We start from the raw sequence: 21187 nt of genomic DNA on the forward strand, positions 1-21187 counted from the left end.
CTGCAAAGGGCAGGTCAGCAATTAAGAGGGCAGGGATGCATGAAGTTGTGTTATTCTTTATTTAGACATTTAAACAATACATTTATTCTCACTGTGATAAAATAAATAAAGATATATATATATATATATATATATATATATTTGCAAGAAAAAGTATGTGAACCCCTTGGGATTATGTGGAGTTTTGCATGAATTGGGCATAAAATGTGCTCTGAACGTCATCTAAGTCACAACAATAGAAGAACACAGTCTGCTGAACATAATACTACACAAACATTAGATGTTGCCACGGTTTAATTGCACATAACATGTAAACATTCACAGTACAGGGAGGAAAAAGTATGTGAACCTTTGGACTTAATAACTGGCTGACCCTCCTTTGGCAGCAATAACCTCAACCAAACATTTCCTGTAGTTGCAGATCAGACCTGCACAACGATTTGGAGTAATTTTGGACCACTCCTCTTCACAAAACTGTTTCAGTGTAGCAATATTCTTGGGATGTCTGGTGTGAATCGCTCTCTTAAGGTCATGCCACAGCGTTTCAATCGGGTTGAGGTCAGGACTCTGACTGGGCCACTCCAGAAGGCGTATTCTGTGCTGTTGCAGCCATTGTTTTGTTGAATTACTTGTATGCTTTGGATCATTGTTCTGTTGCATTACCCATCCTCTGCGGAGCTTCAGTTGGCGGACAGATGATCGTACGTTTTCCTGCAAAATGTCTTGATAAACTCTGGAATTCATTTCCCATCAATGACAACAATCCGTCCAGGCCCTGAGGCAGCAAAGCAGCCCCAAACCATGATGCTCCCTCAACCATGTTTTACAGTGGGGATGAGGTTTTGATGTTGGTGTGCTGTGCCTTTTTTTTCTCCACACATAGTGGTGTGTGTTCTTCCCAAACAACTCAATCTTGGTTTCATCTGTCCACAGTATATTTTGCCAGTAGTGCTGTGGAACATCCAGGTGCTCTTTTGCAAACTTCAAACGTGCTGCAATATTCTTTTTGGACAGCATTGGCTTCCTCCGTGGTGTCCTCCCATGTACTCCATTCTTGTTTAATGTTTTCCTTATTGTAGATGTGTCAACAAAAATGTTAGCATGTGCCAGAGATTTCTGTAGGTCTTTAGCTGACACTCTGGAATTCTTCTTTACCTCATGCAGCATTCTGCGCTGTGCTCTTGCAGTCATTTTTACAGGACGACCACGCCTAGGGAGAGTAGCAACAGTGCTAAACTTTTTCCATTTGTAGACAGTCTGTCTTACCGTGGACACATGAACATCAAGGCTTTTGGAGATACTTTTGTAACCCTTTCCAGCTTCATGCAAGTCAACAATTCTTGATCGTAGGTCTTCTTAGAGCTCTTTTCTGCGAGGCATGGTTCACATCAGACAGTGCTTCTTGAAACCAGTAAACCCAAAACAGGTGTGGTTTTTTTAAGGGCAGGACAGCTGTCAGCAACACATCCAATATCATTACACTGATTGGAGTCAAGGTTGGCTCACTCCTGGCTCCAATTAGCTCTGGGAGAAGCCATTAAGCTAGGGCCTCACATACTTTTTCCTCCCTGCACTGTGAATGTTTACATGTTATGTGCAATTAAACCATGGCAACATCTAATGTTTGTGTAGTATTATGTTCAGCAGACTGTGTTCTTCTATTGTTGTGACTTAGATGACGTTCAGAGCACATTTTATGCCCAATTCATGCAAAACTCCACGTAATCCCAAGGGGTTCACATACTTTTTCTTGCAACTGTGTATATATATATATATATATATATATATATATATATAAACAAGCTCACTGCTAATCTTTTATGTAAAATTACTCTTTTTTTTTCTTTTTTTTTTTTTAAAGAACCTGCCCAGTGTGCAGATGCAACAACCTCCTTTGCAACTCTTATAAAGTTAAATGATGCTGTCTTCTTTTCCTGCTTGTTATGTGAATACTTTTACATCCATAGTCTGGCCATAGTGGAACTTTATGTATCATACTGAGTGCTGCTTATACAAATGTGCAGACAACTCAATACTAGAAAAAGCCCTGTAATATTATAACATGCAACATTTCTATGATGAGCTGTGAACTGCATTGTCAGGAATGGCTCTGCATCCACAGTGGAGAGTAAGGGACTGTATACTGGGTTTTCATTCCAGTCCACAGAGTCTCTTTTAATGGTCCTAGTGGTTTCCCCTACACTATCACCCATTCCTGTCAAACTGGCAAGTATCACATGAAGGCCTTCTAATTTGTATGGGTACCTTAACTCTGTATTATATTGTTTTATAGGCCTTATTACACTTTCTCACCAAGAAGCCCCATGAGCTGCAATTTGCATACTCTAAGAAACTGATGTGAAATCGGAAATAACATCTTAACTTTTTTTTTTTTTCCAACTTTTTCCTTCAGTGAGAGAGAAAATGAATTTAACTGTAGGGCACATGCCGAACTAACACTAAGAAATTAATTTATTACCAGGCGAAAGAGAGCTTGGAGTAAGAATAGATGAGTATATGACCCTAATATCAGAGAAATGTAGCAGCCACTTATCCTGGAATATGTCAGACAGTCTATTATTCAAATCATTCAGCACTGTAATTGCATGCAGCTTTTATAAAGCCTATCAATAAAGCCTATTTCTCTAAATTCATAGCTGCTGCACATTATTGAAAGTATACTTTGTTCCTTTGTTTCATCTACTTGGTCTGTAAATGAAGATTAATAACGGAGTATTGTAGCACAATGCCATTTTTTTGTACATTCCCTCGTGACCCCAGGGCCATGCGAGACACCCGCATCATTACATAAATCTGCGCATTTTAGGCCCATCTTGAAGCGATTGGGTTAATTGTAATGAAATAGAGGAGAAAATATGTTTAAGTGTTCATTTTTTTTTTAATCAAATCAACCTCCATTTTAAAGTGATTGAAATGTCACTGCGTCTGTTTTCCATGCATGCATCAGTAAATCAGTTGGTATATTATGCAGTCAGCCTGAAGGCTGAGGAGATCAGCTGATCACAGCGTCAAAAGTATAAAAAATGTATGTCGCCATAAACTGATCTCTCCCCAGTTTTAATAAGAAGTTGGTTGTTTGGCCTGGGCCCGTTGAAACAAGCTGCCCAGCACAACCCACAGACCTAGATAAGAGAGATTGAAATAGTTATAGTTAAGGCTAGCCCAACTTTTTTTTTTTTTTTTTATTCTTTACTGGCTAACCTGATGCTATAGTTTGGACAACAGTATTCCAACTGTGTTTTTTCATAAAGATACTGAAATATTACTTTGTAGTGTGCTAGTATTTTGTAGTATGCATATTACTTTGTATGTTTACTAGTAGTAGAAGACCTCTGGGTAAAATTTCTATTTTTCCATGCAGTGGGGCTGTGCCCACAGTTTATGGGTTAACTGCTAATTTATGTCTAGGGGATTGCATTGAGGTGATATACTTGCCTAATCCACCGATCCTCCAAGCGCAAGACCAGTCCCCGGTGCTCCTGCCCCAGGCATGCTAGCAGTTTTGTGAATAAGACTGTTCCTGACGTCATCACACCTATAGACCGGCTCTGGACGTGAGGTTGGAAGGAACAATCTTCCGCTGGCCATGGATAGGTGTGGTTTTCCAGAGGTGGTTTCCCACAGACTTCTAACAAAAAAACCATACAGCACAGCCATCCTGAGCTCAATATGCATTTCTGTGCAAGAGAATTTGAAATAAGGGGAATTTGCAGGGGAGCTATTGCAAAAATAGCACATTGCCCAAAAGTTCCACGGTAATCTTTTAAGTTTCAGAGGTTGAAAGGTAAACTTTAATTTTGTGGAAAGTAAATGAGAGACACACAATTCTACACAAGCCATTGTATTATTTTATGTTAATAAACTGACCCCTCCAGTCAATCTGCAACTGCTGTAACTTTCGACACCATTGGTCTTGTGATTGTTCTATGTACATTTTTTTTTTCACTCTGGAGAGATTTTCTCTCATTTCCTGTTGTACATCACTGGCTGTATTTGAAGGGTGATCCTCACAACAGGATACAGCAAAAAAATGTATTAAAAAAAAACAAACTAGGTTTTAACTTTCCTCTACCATATCAAAATCCCCAAAACGTGTAGATTGTACACTCTAAAGTCTACGTATACCTTTCGGTGAAAGAAGACACAGAAGTACAAGGGGCACATCTCACTGAAATGAATTTCTCTTGTGCTGATTTTTTTTTGTTTTAGGTACACATACATTTTAAGGTACCCCCTTCAATTGGAGCTTTATTTTTGATGCAATACTCTAAGATCTTGATGATGTTTAAGTATTTTTTTTGGTGTTTTTAAAGCATTTTACAAGCTTTTTTCAAGTGTTTTGGCAGGTGTATTAAGCTTCAGGCATGCATTTCCTGGGATGGGCAAATAGAGTAGAACAGTTCTGGAGGGCAAATGAGTAATTCAGACATTTTGTGGGGTCAAAATGAAGGACCAAAAACTCCTATCTACACTTTAAATAGCTCATGTACTTTGAGCGTAGGTCATCGAGCAACTCAGGGTTGAAATGTGAATAGGGACAATTACTAACATTAAGATTCTGCATGTTCAGCATGATCAGGGAAAAATGCTTCAAAATGCTAAGGCGTGGACAAAGGCTGAAGTGAAGCAGACACGGCAGCTTTTGTGAATGCAATACTCACCTCGGGTAATTAAAATTTTCCCATTCAGAAATACATTTGAAAAATGCACAGGACAGGAAGAAACAAACAGCAATTTCTTCAGAACAGAGTATCTGCAAGCACTTTTGCTAAAACCCTTTCAATATGTATAGCTCGACTAGAGGAAATCTTATTTTTCTCAATTTAATATGGGAAACGGATTAATCTGTGAGTTAATTAGAAAACACCTTTTAACAGATGAGTGATAATGAGGCACAAAACTGCAGTCAGTCGTACAGTTCATAAAGCATGCTTGAAAACCTTTGCAACCAGTTAAGCATGCCTTTTTGATTGGTTTCTGTAAGCAGTGATCATTTCAATGTAGTTCCAAATCAAAAATCAGTCAGTCAGTCAAGACTAGAGCATATTCAAAAAAGTAGCAGTCATTTAGAGCACAGTTCTCAACTAGTGTTGTATGTACAAAAAAATGGCCACTGCCCCAGTCTATAACTGGCCTTCACAGCAAGGAGCACATGGAAGGGCAACGCATGTCAAGCAACAAAAAAGAAAAATTCTCAGCTCTAACTTGCCAGCCAGCTTGCAAACAAACCGAATTAACCTGTCTAACAGTATGCGTTAAAAACAGGAGTTTAGTTAGCACACATTTGCAAATACATGTGTAAGCTACAGAGCCTTGTCACGGCACCCCAGTATTCTGTAGTTCCTAACGCTCCAATTTTAAGAGCCACCATAGTAGAGGCACATTTAATGGATAGACCAAGGGCAGAGGGACCTAAGGGAGCCCACCCATCCTTAAAGGTACAGGAGCGCACTGGACACCCAGCATGTAGCACAATGGCAGCTAAGCTGTCCAGTGTGCCCCCTCGACCAACAAATTCAACAGTACAAAAAATGGTCACTGCCCCAGTCTATAAATAGTGTTGTATGTAACCCTAGCGATACTTCTGTTTCTCCCTAGTATTTATTCTTCTCAGAATAATGTAGCATTTGTGCAGTTATTAAATGTTAAGGTTTTTAAAGTATTTGTGAACATAACACATGTAATCTATATCATGGCAAAGCTTACCCACTGGTTAAGTATGCTGTTTATTTGAAATTGTTAAATAATATTTTGTACGTTTTGGCTTTATTTTATCAGCACTCATGTGACTGTTATATCACTTTTCCTTCCCCTGCTCTGGGTGCTATGGGTGGATCCTCAAATTGTCGCTTAGAGGCTTATGCCAACGTCACACAGCTTAGGAGCCTTTTAGCTCCATTGAGACTCTAAAAAGCTTCTTGAGCTATAGGTGGGGCTAAAGGGATGATTTCAAGTATATAAAGGTTTGATTTCAATAAGTGAGGAAGGCAGAGAGATGGACAGAGGGGTGAGCAGAGATACACACGCTAGCATCCTGCACACTGATTCGGATCACAGTAGGGCTGGGCAAGGGGGCATGGCTGTAACTGACTACAGAGTTTACAAGATGCCGTGCTGCATGACTTGCATGTAAACTGACTATGCTAGCATGGTTTTGCTTCCATGCTTGGTGTTGTCAGTTTCCATCAGCCACCAAAAAGGACTGGCAAGTTCACCAGGTATTACAAAGAAAAGCAGGAAATAAGCAGACTACAGTAAACCACACCTTCAGAGAATGCCATACACATACAGTGGGTATAGAAAATAATCACACCCTTTAAAATAATCACATTTTGTTGCTTTGCAGCCTGAAATAAAGACACACAGTTTTTGTTTTATCCAGCTGTATTTACTTATACCAGCAAAGTGAAAGATATAACACCAGCATGTCAGAAAAAATAAAAGTAAATTCAAAACAGAATCACTGAGTTGGGAAAAGGATCACCCCCTTGTGTCAGTATTTTGTAGAACCACCTTTTGCTATAATTACAGCCTTTAGTCTGTTGGGATACGTCTCTACTAACTTTGCACATATAGACTTTGCAATATTTGCCCACTCTTCTTTGCAGAACTGCTCACATTCAGTTAAATTTGATGGTGACTGTTTGTGGACTTCCACAGGTTTTCAATGGGGTTTAAGTCTGGGCTCTGACTAAGCCATGCAAGGACATTCACCTTTTTCTCCTTCATCCTCTGTGTGCTAATTTTTGCTGTGGGCTTTGAGTCGTCATATTGGAAGGTAAATCTCCTTCCCATTGACAACTTTCTGGCAGAGGGATCAGATTTTCCTCAAGAATGTGACGGTATTTTGCCCCATCCATTTTTCCTTCTATCCTGACAAATGCTCCAGTCCCTGCTGCAAAGAAATCCCCTATAACAGGATATTACCACCTCCATGTTTTACTGTAGGAATGGTGTTATTTGGATGGTGAGCTGTATTGTATTTCCGATAGACATATCGTTTAGTGCTGAAGCCAAGTAAATCAATTTTAGTCTCATCTAACCAGAACACCTTTTTCCATGAAGCCTCAGAATCTTCAAGGTGCGTTTTGGCAAAGCTCAGTGGTGAGGGCATGTGGCCTTTCTTGAGGAGTGTTTTTTTTTTTTTCTTGCAACACGCCCATACAAGCCACATATGTGAATAATTAGTGATATTTTTGTCAGATGCGCACAATGACCACTCTTTTGTAATACATTTCTGCTACTGTTTCAGAGTTGCTGTAAGCCTGTAGGTAGCCTTTCTGACCAGTTTCCTCCTGGCTCTTTCACCCAGTTTGGAGCGATGTCCTGATCCAAGGAGGGTCTGTGTTGTACTAAATACCTTTCACTTCTTAATATTAGACTTCACTCTGATTCTAGGCATTGATAAAGCCTTGAATTTTTTTTTGTATTTATCTCCTGACTTTTGCCTGCCTACAACGTTATCCCAGAGATCTTTTGACAGTGCCTTGCCACGTATACCCACCCACATTGATTGTTTGCTTCAGTATCACTATCAGGGACTGAAATGCTCCAGAAAAGCTTTTGATGCTGAGCTAATCAAAATGACCACAGCTGGTCACAGTTGAAAGACAAATGACTTGGTGTGCCATTAAGAAAGTGATTAGCTACGCCTGATTGAGTTTACAAGTCATTTTTAGGAGGGGGGTGATCCTTTTTCTGCTTGTAATTTTTTTTTTTTCTGGCAAGTTGCAATGAGTAAATACAGTTGGATAAAACAAAAACTGTGTCTGTCTTCATTTCAGGCTGCAAAGCAACGAAATGTGATTATTTTAACCATCTCAATACTGGGCTCTTCGACCCCCTTCCTGCCCAGACCAATTTTCAGCTTTCAGAGCTGTCTCACTTTGCATTAAACAAATTATAATTTCATATGGGTGCAGTGTTGCATGACTGAGTAGTTATCATTCAGATAGAGCTTTCTTTTGATGGTATTTAATCACCACTGGGTTTTTTATTTGTTTGCGCTAAAAACGGAAAAAGACCGCAAATTTTTTTTAAAAGCGTGTTTTTCTTAGTTTAATATTTTTTTTTCAGAAATTTTAATCAAAATGTATGCTACATTTCTTTGGTAAAAATAACCCAAATCAGTGTATATTATTTGGTCTGTGTGAACGTTGCACAGCTTTTGGAACCAACCATTGAAAATTGATCACACCTGATCTACTGATGGCCTCATTTCTTGAGGCCCTAACATGCTAGGACAGTACAAATACCTCCCAAATGACCCCTTTTTGTATAGTAGACAGTATGAGGTATTTAGTAAAAGGCAGGGCGAGTATTTTTTTTTTTTTTACACAATTCTTTGAAAAAGTAAGAAATTAAATAAAATGTGTTTTTTTTTGTTCTTTTTTTCCTATCCTCACAAAAATGTCATATTTAAGTTATTTCTCACACATGGCATAGGCATACTTGCAACTATGCCCCAAAACACATTCTGCTACTCCTCCCAAGTATGGCGATACCACATGTGTGAGACTTTTTTCACAGCCTAGCTACAAAAAGAGGCCCAACGTTCAAGGAGCACCTTCAGGCATTATCTACCAGGTTGTTTTCTGACATTTTTTGTTTACAAGTAAAAATCAGTATTTTGCTAGAACTTGGAACCCCTAAACATTATATATTTTTTAGCAGAGGCCCCGGAGAATAAAATGGTGGGTTTTGCAAATTTTTATGTTATGACATTCGAATGCAATTATACACACGAACGCAAAAATACACTTTAATATATTTTAATGCACAAATACAATATAATATCCAATGTTTAGTAAAATATAAAATATGGCGGTGGGCTGAATAAATAGATACCAAACATGTCACGGTTTAAAATTGTGTATGCTTGTGAAATGGTGCCAAATTTCAGTATTTAAATATTTCCATACGCGAGGCTTTAGAAACCTTTACAGGTTAACAGTTTGGGGTTACAGAGGAGATCTTGTGCTAAAACGATTGCTCTCGCTCTGACGTTTGCGGTCAATGTTTACATATGCAGACAGGACCAACGTGTGTGTTCGCCTTTGGGGGGGCTTCAAATGTATTTATTGGTGGGACACTGGTACACTGACAGATGTTTTTGTGCACTTGTACACTGTGACAAATGTTGATGTGACACTGATATACTGTGACAGATGTTGATTGGACGCTAGCACAAGTTTGTTAGTAGTAGTTTGTGCACTGGCACAGATGTTGATGTGACACTTGGACAGGGACGGATGGTGCTTTTGTACTGTGTGGGGATGGATGCATTCTGAGTGTTCTCTATAAAGCTGAACACTAAAATCATCAGCTATACAGAAAGCCAGCCATCACAGGATCGCACCACTGAGAACGAGAAAGCTCCCACACGGCTGTTTATGTGCAGTGGCCGGGTGGGAAGCGGAAAGGAGGGTGCAGGGATGTTTAATTCCTATCGCCTGATGCCCGGGACATGTATTACCGGACAAGAGGTTTCTTTTCCACGCTTAACCTTGCTGTAAGTGGGTCTGGAGCTGGCGGACAACCCCCCTCCCGCCGCTGTCTGCGGGCTGTCCCATGTAAGGACTGTGGATCTGGGCTCAATCTGCTCAGCTTGGGGCCGGAGGGAGAACAGGACTAATGTCTGTCAGACACAGAGGTCAAATCACTTCCTGCCTAAAAAAAAAAAACATCAACCCTTCATGTTTTCAATCCTGACAATTATTTTTTTATCAGGACAAGTAGATTGACATGAGGGACAAGTAGACTGGGATCCCGATTTAGTCCTTTGGACAAGTAGTTTTTTTTAAAATTTCCACACCCCTGAACGTGGTTCTTTTCTATACCTACTGTATATGGAATAATACAATTACATTTGTAACGTACACTGTAACTCTAGAGACAGAGACGATCAGCTGCTAAATTACTCTGTATAACTGCCTAATGTAGATGTAAACCCAAATGCTAAAATCTCATACAAGCTTTAATATTTGAATGCAATTTGAAAAGCAATTTTTTATTAACATAACACATTGTGGTCCTGACATAAGTCCTTTTCAGGTATTTCCTGTCAGGCGGTGATGACACTCCATGACACATTCAAATACCAATAGTGCGCAGCAAAAAAAGTTTCAGTTGTCCATCCCACATAAAATGTCCCTTTACAGTAGTCTGCTTAATTGCTAAAGTGCACCCACAAAGCTCTCCATGTCACTCGGGAGCCTAGTTTTGATGTGGGAAATCAAGCTGTATAGAATTCTGCAACATGCTCCTTACAAATTCTTACAGCAATGTTGCTGTTTGATGTGGATGAGCGTATTTATGGATTGCAGGCAAGGCTGCCATCATATTATTTTTTTCTTCTTAAAGTGTAACTAAAGGCAAAACTTTTTTTCTCATATTGAATACAGTAAGTGAGGGTTATAATCCCGTCATATATTTTTTTTTCTTGCCATCTGTGTCCCATTGGGGAAATGTCCCTTCACTTGTGTTCCATAGGCAAAACAGGAAGTGAGAGGAAATCCCTCCAGAGTGAGGGAATCCAGGTGTGTCACCAGAACTAATGTACCCATTGAAATATGTACCCCTCTAATAGTGTTCTGATATTGAACCAAAATGGTATTTTTATTTATTTATTACTTTCACTGTTGATGATAATGGTAACCAGGACAAATGAAGATTGTAAATCTCTCTAATGGGGGAAGACAGAGTGCAATAGAAACTGACCTGTGTTCTAATCCCTTTCCAGTCTATTAAGAAAAAAACAAAAAACGTTTAGCTACACTTTAAAGCCAGTGCACTTTCTTTAGGTGTTTGAGTGACAGCGCTGTTTACCTGTCTCCCAGTTGTCACCATCATGGCTTTCAGTGGAGACTATAAGTTCCCATTTCAATACACAGGCATAGTGTACTGTTGTCACCATCAGGCAATTTACCCCAAGAAATACCATGCAGCCATTACTAGAGTGCATGTCAATTGAAAGCGGCTGCAAAAAGACTGCAGGAGATTAGCAGCTCTGAGATACATCATCCAAGGACGAATAAGGGGTGTAAACACTATCTTTTATTAGAAAAATTTATATATATATATATATATATATATATAATATGATGCACAACATTTTAGCAAACTGAATGTCGTTCATTAAGGGTTTAAATCTACTTACCAACTGTTAAGAGATCTACTACACGGAGATTACATTATATTTCAATGATGTCGAACAGTCCATTGGCTTTGTGAGAAGGAGCAGTAAAGCATAGTATCTACAAATCACTAAAGAGACTATACATTCCTTTAAGACTGTCATGTTAACATCCAGTTTTAAAGGAAAGTTTGATGACTCAATTTTCCCCCTAACGCTGGTGATTTAGTCAGCTTTGATAGATACAGCATATCCTGATCCCTCTGATCTTCAGCTACGGTGTCAGGATGATTGCTAGTTACAAACAGGTACTACTAGCCAGGTAATTTAGTAACTCTCAAAGATGATCAAGAATGGAAAGGAGCACAAGGCTTTAGGGTGAGCCACCAGTTTCAAATGCGAATCCCATTCTGAAAACTTTGTTCCAACAAAGGGAAGAAAAATTGCATTAAGCTTTGACCGTTTTAACTGTCTGAAATACATATTTACTTGTGACTGGAATGCCTCCTTAAAGAGGAGCTCCAGTCAAAATGTAAAAAAAATAAATCAGCAGCTACAAAAGCTGTAGCTGCTGACTTAAAAACACACTCACCTGTCTGACGATCCAGCAGTGCCCTCACCGTAGCTAGTTTGACTGGCCATCCTCTCTCCTTGGTGCTGTCATCTTACGTGTGGGCACCTGGCTGTGACAGCTTGCAGCTTCACAGCTGGGTGCCCACTGCGCATGCACATGTAGCGCTGCACTTTGTGAATGGCCCCGTAGTCTTCTGGGACCTGTCACGTGTCCCAGAAGACTACGGGGGAGGGAGGACAACTTCTGCTTTCAATCGCCTAGGCCAGTGTTGTCCAAAGTTTGTGAGTCCACAGAACCCCAGAAAAATTTTCATTGTTGCAGAACCCCAGAAAAAAAATTTCATTGTTGTGGAACCCGATCCCTCCTCCAGAGTGAAAATATTATTAAATGTGATCAGTAATATTTATTCAGGTACATTTTTTTAAGACTTAAGACTAACAACTTTCATTATAATAGTGTAATTGGAAATTTTAAATTTGAAAATGACGTCTAGAGATATATAAACATCAGTTCTATCACAGCATGTCATGAACTTGATTATATGAGAATTGTACTGTAAGAATCATAGTATGCTATGAGCGTCACAGCCATACATACATACATACATATAAAGCCAGTTATGAATATTGAAATCTAATGGGAAGCGGGAGCTTGCTTGCGATCGCAGATCAAACTTATTCTAGGCTCACTGGTGGAAGCGCACACGCATTTCTTCATTGATTATTTGAAGTCTCTCTCGTTTCTTCTACTTCATTTCCGTTAATACTGAAAACCCCTGCTCGCAAAGGTATGAGCTACCGCACGGCAACACCAAGTTAATCGCTTCCATGCTAAGCAGCGGATATTGAACTTCCAAACATATCCAAAATTCTGAGAGCTCTTTCTCAGCAAAGAGATTTTTATACACCAGATCATTTTTCAAATCAATGAGGTTTTCTTCAGCTTCTGGTTTGAGAGGAATGATTTCATGTTTGACGAAAGGATTGAGCACCCACTCGATTTCTGAGACATCCAGGTTTTGGAAATATTTCTGGAAACAAAATTTAGAATATTTTCAAATTCTTTATGCGGAACCCTTGGAGCTTCTCTCAGAACCCACTTTGGACAACACTGGCTTAGGCGATCGCAGCAGAAGTGGGAGTGGGTTCCTGTCAAAATCAGGTACCTGCTACCCCCCACACCCCAAAGGTGCCAATCCTTAGCGGAAGATGAGGCCTTAAAGCGGAGCTTCCCCTTTTGGGTGGAGCTCTGTTTTCAGAGCATGTTACCCCAGCATTTCATATTCCTGATATGTACCTTCTCTACCATGTACTTGTATGAAACAAATGTCCTTTTCTCTTTGTATAGCTTCATTTGTGTGAAATCCCTAGTGTTCCTGCCAGTCCATCTGCTTTCTCGTATCCACTTGACCTCCAGAAGGTTTTATCCCCTCCATGAAGGGCACTGCGTTACTTTAACTGGCAAGTGGTCATGCAACACTATGCAAATCACATTTTTATAACTTTTTTTCCTACAAATAGAGCTTTCTTTTGGTGTATTTGATCACCACTGGGTTTTTTGTCTTTTATAATTTTTTTATTATATAAATTAAAAAAGATGGAAAATGTGGGGAAAAAACTCTTTCTACTTTGTTATAAAACATCCAGTAAAAAAAAAAAAAAATTATTTCATAAATGTAGGCCAAAATGTTTTCTGCTACATGTCTTAAAAAAATCCCAATAAGTGTATATTTGTATATTAATTGGTTTGTGCAAAAGTTATAGAGTCTACAAACTATAGTGCACATCAGGGATCCTCAAATTTTTAAACAGGGCCAGTTCACTGACCGTCACACTGTTGGGGGGCCGGACTACAGTACAGTTTGAAAAAAATATGAACAAATTCCTATGCACACCGCACACATCTTATTTGTAGTGCACAAAAAATAATACAGTATTTAAAATACACTGTAATGCACTGGACATCAAATGCACTGTAACGTACTTGACACCGCAATGCACTGTACACTGACGCACTTGCCACCAAAAGGCACTGTACACTAACGCACTGGACACCGCAGTGCACTGTACAATAACATGCTTCTCCTCTCCTGTTGCTCCTCTGGCTGCAGCGGATAAAATCAAACGGCTTCCAGGCTGCAGCTCACTGGGTCCTCACAGCCAAGGACCCAACGAGCGGCCTAGCTATTTGCTGGCCGGCGCCGGAGGGTTCTTTTTGGGGTTTTTTTCTGGCTGGCCTGGCGGGCTGAGTAAATGTCTTTGGCGGGCTGTAGCTTGAGGACCCATGGTATACATACTGGAATTTACGCAGCTATGGCACTTTACTGGTAATGACGGTGATCAGCAATTTATAGCGGGACTGTGTTAATGTGGTGGGCAATCTGGCACTAGCTGACAATGGCTGGGAGGTACATTAACACTGACATCAGGAGTGACACTAATACAGTGATCAGTGCTATTGACACTGCTTGGGAAGGGTTTAACATTTAAGGGCAATCAAGGGGTTGTGTGCCTAACCATGTAATCTATGTAATATGTGCTGCTTTTACATTACCATATGGCTGTTTTTTCTTCCTGCTTTGCCAAATTGCTGTTCCCTGTACACAGATCTGTATATTGTACACATAGAACTCTGTGTGTGATTGGACACAGCAGATCAGCTGACTTCAGCCAAAATCGTTGTCTGCAATCGGCTGCCACACCCATGCTGTGTCCAATCACAGCAGGGGTCTGCAGGGGTGCGCATGCATGCGCCCGCAGACCCAGTAGAATGCAGTCATGTATATATATGTGACTGTGACTGTGCCTGTACCTGTCGCCCTGTGACATGACGGGAAGTGGTTAAAAACTGGCCACACTAGAGCACAGCGTGGTCAGTTTTCTGGTTGTGCTGGGAGCTAATCCAATGGTCAGGCTTGTGCTGACATGTGTACCCACCACTGCACAGCCATTCACTGTAACGATTGTTGAAAACCTTGAGAAAGGACAGAGATGAAGTTAATTAGTCTTGTTTTCGTTTTCAGACCCCTACACTTGCAGCTGAGTTGCAAGGACATCAGCATGCTCATAGGTTTAGGAAAGGTTTCTGCTGTGCAGGATAATTATCTGTCCAGGTTTAGCGCTGTCAATAAGTGTTAGAACCAAAATATGTTGCAGATAGTTCTGCGAGGTGAGAGCTCCCAGCTCACATCTTTAGCAGCAATCAGACATGACATGGGACATATTCATTGACCCTTCTCCCTCTCCATTGCCATCACTCACTGAAGGGAGCCGGCCCCAGCTAGACACAATCCTCATTTTAGTTTTACAATGGTAATTAAAGGTTAATTCACTGCGTCAGGATTAACGAGGAAAATACAAATGATAGCCAAGCAGCTGCCTTTGTGATACAAGTTTAGAACAATACACGTACAGTATAAATTTGATAATAAGAAACTAAAGCTCATAATTATGCATTTCACTGTCCATTGTGCTGGAAAGAAACCTTTCTCTTTTTATATGGCCTTTATTATCTGGTCAAGAAGAAGACATCCCCTGCTCCATCGTATTGTTGTACAGGGTGATTGTAAAATAATTAAGTATAAGGAAGCCAGTGTTACATTTTTACCTGTTCTCTATTATATTCAGCCATTTTCATGATTCTTGCTCTGTTCTGGCTCAGCCCTGCCCAATAATGACTAACAGTCTATCATACACAATGCAACTCCCACCATCCTCTGGAAATATGCTGTGAATGCAAGGAAAACTGAAGATTGTTTTTACAATGTTAAGCTCTGCTATACAATCCCATAATACGGCAAATGTAGTATGTTATGAGACAGTAAAATGACGGGGGTCATTTTAGAAATGCTATATATGTAAATAAAATTACATTTTTTTTTTTTTTTAAGGCACGGGAAGCATCTAAAGTAAAGTTCAGAATTTCATAAGTTGGAACATTTTGCGCTGGTACCCACACCTCTATTCCATTATGCTTGTACAGTCATAGTGTGGGAAGGTTATATTGCACCATGGGAATAAAACATTTTCTTTAATCCTCATTCAGGACCCACTCAGTTCAGGTGAATCTTTTCCATTGTCATTTTTTGCCTGTTATTGCATACAAGATGCAGACTGTGGTGTGAGCGACGCAGGCATCCACCTGTCACTGTTGGTTAGACATCTGTAATGCTGATAGCCCTGGTCTCCTAAATAAGCAATGTCGTCTCACATTTGGAGTTTGTAATGGTGGTTTCCTCTTGCTACTATGTGGGGGTCATAAGGAAGATTCCACTGTTCATATAAAGTGGAAAATCCCCTAGCAAGTCAACTCATTTTTTCCTATCTTTTTAAAAGTGATTTTATATTAGTGAAAAAAAATAGCAATTCTGCAAGGGATTTCCTGCAGCTGATCTATCTGAACTCTATAAGAACTCAATATGTTGCAGACAGTCATATCACTTGATCAACAGACATTCTTAACACAAGAAAATCTTGGTAGATGGGTTGTCTGAGATTAGTGTGCGTTGTCTGATATCAGGAAATAATGGTAACTGCTAACAGCATCATTATTCATGTCTGCTGGAAATGAATGAAATACTCTGCTTCTTTACTGTGTTTCTGTAGCACAAACACTAGGCATACTGTTTTAGTATATACAGTGGATATAAAAAGTCCACACACCCCTGTTAAAATGCCAGGTTTCTGTGATGTAAAAAAATGAGACAAAGGTAAATAATGTCAGAACTTTTTCCATCTTTAACCACTTCCAGACCGGACACTTTTACCCCCTTCCTGACCAGGCCAATTTTCAGCTTTCAGCGCTATTACAATTTGAATGGCAATTTCGCGGTCATGCAACACTGTACCCAAATGAATTTTTTACCTTTTTTTGAAACAGATAAAGCTTTATTTTGGAGGTATTTATTCACCGCTGGGATTTTAATTTTTTTTGCTATGTAAATGAAAAAGTCCAAAAATGTTAAAGTGTTTTTTTATAAAATTTTGCAAAGAAAAAATATTTCATCATAAATCTTTGCCAAAATATATTCCGTTATCTTTTTAGTAAAAACAAAAAAATCCAAATTAGTTTATAACCAAAAATTATAATTTTTTAACTTTTTTTTTTACATTTTTTTTTTTTTTTTTAACATACTGTCACCCTAGCAGTACAGTGTCAGCATGGTGACACTGTACTACTTGTAGGGGGTGAAGATTTTTTTTTTTTTTTTACACTGATTGCTTTTACACCCATATAGGATGAAAAAGCAATCATTTCTCTTTCTCTCTGTCTGCATTCTTGCACTCATTGAGAAGTATTGAGTGAGCTGTGATTGGTCACAGCTTGTCACATGGTACAAGGCTGTTGTGAATAGCCTTGTACCATGTGACCTCTGTGATCATTCACAGATTTCACACGTAGTAAGCAATGATGTCACAAGTGACTTCTTGCTTACTACTTTGCATGTGATCACTGATTGGCCAGTCAGTGATCACATGACCGGGACCTCGTACAGAGGTCCCGTCCGACAATCGGTGTTTCACTGTGTCCAGAGGACACAGCGGGCACCGGATCGCGGTGCTGCGCGCTGCCAGGGAGCGCGCACAAGCAGGGTGCGGGGAGGTCGTTTATAAACGGCCACCCGACCCTGCACTGCCACCGTCCGGCCGTTTATATGCAACGGCCGGTCGGGAAGTGGTTATGGTGACCTATAAACTGTACAACTCAATTAAAAAACAAACTGAAATCTTTTAGAGGGGGGAGTAAACATTATTTTAGTTTTTAATGTGGTTGCATAAGTATGCACACCTTCTTATAAATGGGGATGTACCTGTGTTCGGAATTAAGAAATCACATTCAAAATCATGTTAAATAGGAGTCAGTACACAGATGCCATCATTTAAAGTGCCTCTGATTAACCCCAAATAAAGTTCAGCTGTTCTAGTAGGTCTTTCCTGACATTTTCTTAGTGGTCCACAGAGAGCTTCCAAAGCATCAGAGGGATCTCATAGTTAAAAGGTATCAGTCAGGAGAAGGGTACAAAAGAATTTCCAAGTTATTAGATATACCATGGAACACAGTGAAGATAGTCCTCATCAAGTGGAGCAAATATGGCGCAACAGTGACATTACCAAGAACTGTATGTCCCTCCAAAATTGATGAAAAGACAAGAAGAAAACTGGTCTGAGAGGCTGCCAAGATGCCTACAGCAACATTAAAGGAGCTGCAGGAATATCTGGCGAGTGCTTTTTTGTGTGGTACATGTGACAGCAATCTCCCATATTCTTCATATGTATGGGCTGTGGGGTAGAGTGGCAAGACGGAAGCCTTTTCTTACGAAGAAAATTATCCAAGCCCGGCTACATTTTTCAAAAACACATCTGAAGTCTCCCAAAAGCATGTGGGACAATGTGTTCTGGTCTGATGAAACCAAGGTTGACCTTTTTGGCCATAATTCCAAAAGATATGTTTGGCGCAAAAACAGCACTGCACATCACCAAAAGAACACCATACCCACAGTGAAGCATGGTGGTGGCAGCATCATGCTTTGGGGCTGTTTTTCTTCAGCTGGAACTGGGGCCTTAGTCACGGTTGAGGGAATTATGAACAGTTCCAAATACCAGTCAATATTGGCACAAAACCTTTAGGCTTCTGCTAGAAAGCTGAATATAAAGAGGAACTACATCTTTCAGCATGACAACAACTGAAAGCATACATCCAAATCAACAATGGAATGGCTTCACCAGAAGAAGATGAAAGTTTTGGAATAGCTCAGCTAGAGCCCATACCTGAATCCGATGGAAAATCTTTGGGGTGGTCTGAAGAGGGCTGTGCACAGGAGATGCCCTCGCATTCTGACAGATTTGGAGTGTTTTTGCAAGGAAGAGTGGGCAAATATTGCCAAGTCAAGATGTGCCATGCTGATAGACTCATACCCAAAAAGACTGAGTGCTGGAATCAAATCCAAAGGTGCTTCAACAACGTATTAGTTTAAGGGTGTGCACACTTATGCAACCATATTGTTTTATTTTTTTATCTTTACTTTCTTCCACCTAACAGATTTCAGTTTGTTGTTCAACTGAGTTGTACAGTTTATAGGTTACATTAAAGGTGGAAAACGTTCTGAAATGGTTTCTTTGTCTTATTTTTTTACATCTTAGAAACCTGACATTTTAACAGGGGTGTGTAGACTTTTTATATCCACTGTATATGTTAGAAATAAGGAAAACCGTAAAACGCTTTAAGTAGAATTGTTTCCAAATCTTTCTGATTTATTTTAAAGGATAAGTTCACCTTTGGGGAACATGTTACTTGTTCCATCCATTTTTAGGGTGGAACATGCAACATGTTCCCGCTCCTGCAGAAGCTTCACTCCCCACCCCACCCCACCTGTGACATCAGGCAGGGGATCTTCTCCCTGGATCAGCTTTAACTATTTGAAAAGAGCATGGTCATGCAGGGCTCTGCCCAGGTCAGGTCATTCATTCATTGAGCTCTGTGAATGAATGAACTGCAGGTACCAACAGCCTTTATGGATAACGGCTTGTAGTTCTGAATGAACTACCAGGGTGCGGTTGAGCACTCTAGGTAGTTCGTTGAATCTTCCTGTCATTGTGTAACTGCCCATTTGAGGTATGCGCAAACAGCTTGCACTGATAATCTGCAGGAGCACTACATGGCACCAGCGATCTGCTGATCATGGGTGCAATGCTTTCGAGGCTCCTGCAAAGAAAAATAGTAAATGCACATTTTTTTTTTTTACCTGCTAAATAAAACCAAAAAGTGCATTTGTTATATTTTTTTTAAAAGGTGAATTTATCCTTTACTGTCTTGATTTGGAATGTGCTGTTTGGTAGAAGAAATGTCTCATTTAAAGTCTGAGATTGTAGTTCAAAATGAAGTCTGCTGTCCCACTATATTTATTGTCCTTTGCATCCAGTACCTCTCATCAACAAATTAAAGTGTTGCAGAGAATGAAACCTGCTGTGATTATGGTCCTATGTAGATAATAGTGTACTTCTCATCAACATTTGAGATTGAAATCTACATTCCTGCCATATTTAAGGTTATGTAGCTGAGAATGGGGCCTGCTGCTCCATTGTGGGTATGGGCTTGTATAACCATTAGTTTTCACCAAAATTTAGGATTGTATGTGATAAATTGTGCATGCCTCATGATGCTGTGCTACCATAGTTATGTTCCTATATACTCAATACTTGTAATGTTGTCCTATTATAGAAGTCCTTCCTCCATACTTTCATCCACAGGTATATGTAATTGCTGGCTGGTGTTCATGACTCCCATACTAAAAGCTGAAGGCCTCGTTCACACACCATACATGCAGAAAAACCGATGGAAACTGATGCGCTGATTCCACTTTCAGAAACATCAGTTTACATGCATGCTCCAATGTGCAGATTCCTGTGCAGAAAAAAATCTGCATGTGATGGTAGCATTGTGGTGTGAACAGGTCCCATAGAGAACAATAGGTTTTGTTCTGCCCTTGCAGAAAATGTGTCTACACCATGGTGTGAACGAGGCCTGAAAGAGAATCGCCTCTTTAAGGTGTAACCAGTTTTATGCCTGTCTTCTTTATAGACTGGCACTAGAGGGGTAAATAGCAATCAAATATTAACTTCACCCAGGAAGTCAGTACTTGACAGCTAGGATACTTGGGGTACACGAAGATGTGTTTTTTCATCTTTAAACCCCAACCAGGCCTCTTTTGGACAGTGAGTAGAAGGTTTAGGAACTAAAAGAGAAATGCAGCCAAAATGGACACAAACAGCAACAAATCTATTTTCTTTTTTGAAAAGAGTAAAGGTTTGTTTTGCTGTTGGTGTTTCACCCGTTCCTGTATTATCTATTTCCCCTTATTTCTTGTCCTATGTCTCATGGACAGAGGGAAAGATAATCTCCTCAATGGTAAAAAGATGACCATGAAATCCTGGCAAAAGTTCTCATCTATTTTTACTCTGTCCCAAACCAAAAAGACTTTTGACTGCAGTTGGGTTGTTATTTTCTTACTTGTGTGTAGAGAAGGCCAAATAAAATTATGCCTAGTGGGGAGTTCTGTCAGAACTTTACTCAAAGGCACAAAGTTGGGCCCATTTCTTATCATTTTTAAAAAAAAGGCAAAGCATGATTACCATTTTGTGGTTTTAAATGTTCATGACATCACTGCTGGAAACCGGCATGATTTCACCATAGTTTACATTACCCAAAGTAAATGAAAGTGTTACTAAACCCACAACAGTAAAATCAGCCTATATATGCAATAAAGCGTAATTGTTATACTCACTGTGGAACCTAAGGGGTTAATCCTCTGCATTGTGTAAAAAGGCTCTTTTGATCCTTTCTTCTCTGTTCCTCCCCTTGTTTAAGCGACCACCTATTATCTCCTGATAAGACAGACTGAATGGTAGGCATTTTTCACATGCTCAGTTTTGTGTGTATTGCTAGAGAGGTTTTGTTTTTTA

The 21187-nt window shown here is 39.8% G+C and overlaps 1 protein-coding gene across 1 annotated transcript in view; it reads left to right on the top strand.

Annotated features, from left to right (window-relative positions):
• Positions 1 to 21187, top strand: part of LOC149448799 (AP-3 complex subunit beta-1-like) — a 229597-nt gene that overhangs the window by 99987 nt on the left and 108423 nt on the right. The window lies entirely within an intron of this gene.

This window comes from Staurois parvus, unplaced genomic scaffold (assembly GCF_062004578.1).
Source record: "Staurois parvus isolate SC_StPar_1 unplaced genomic scaffold, SC_StPar_1.0 ptg000656l, whole genome shotgun sequence".
Classification (NCBI taxonomy): domain Eukaryota; kingdom Metazoa; phylum Chordata; class Amphibia; order Anura; family Ranidae; genus Staurois; species Staurois parvus.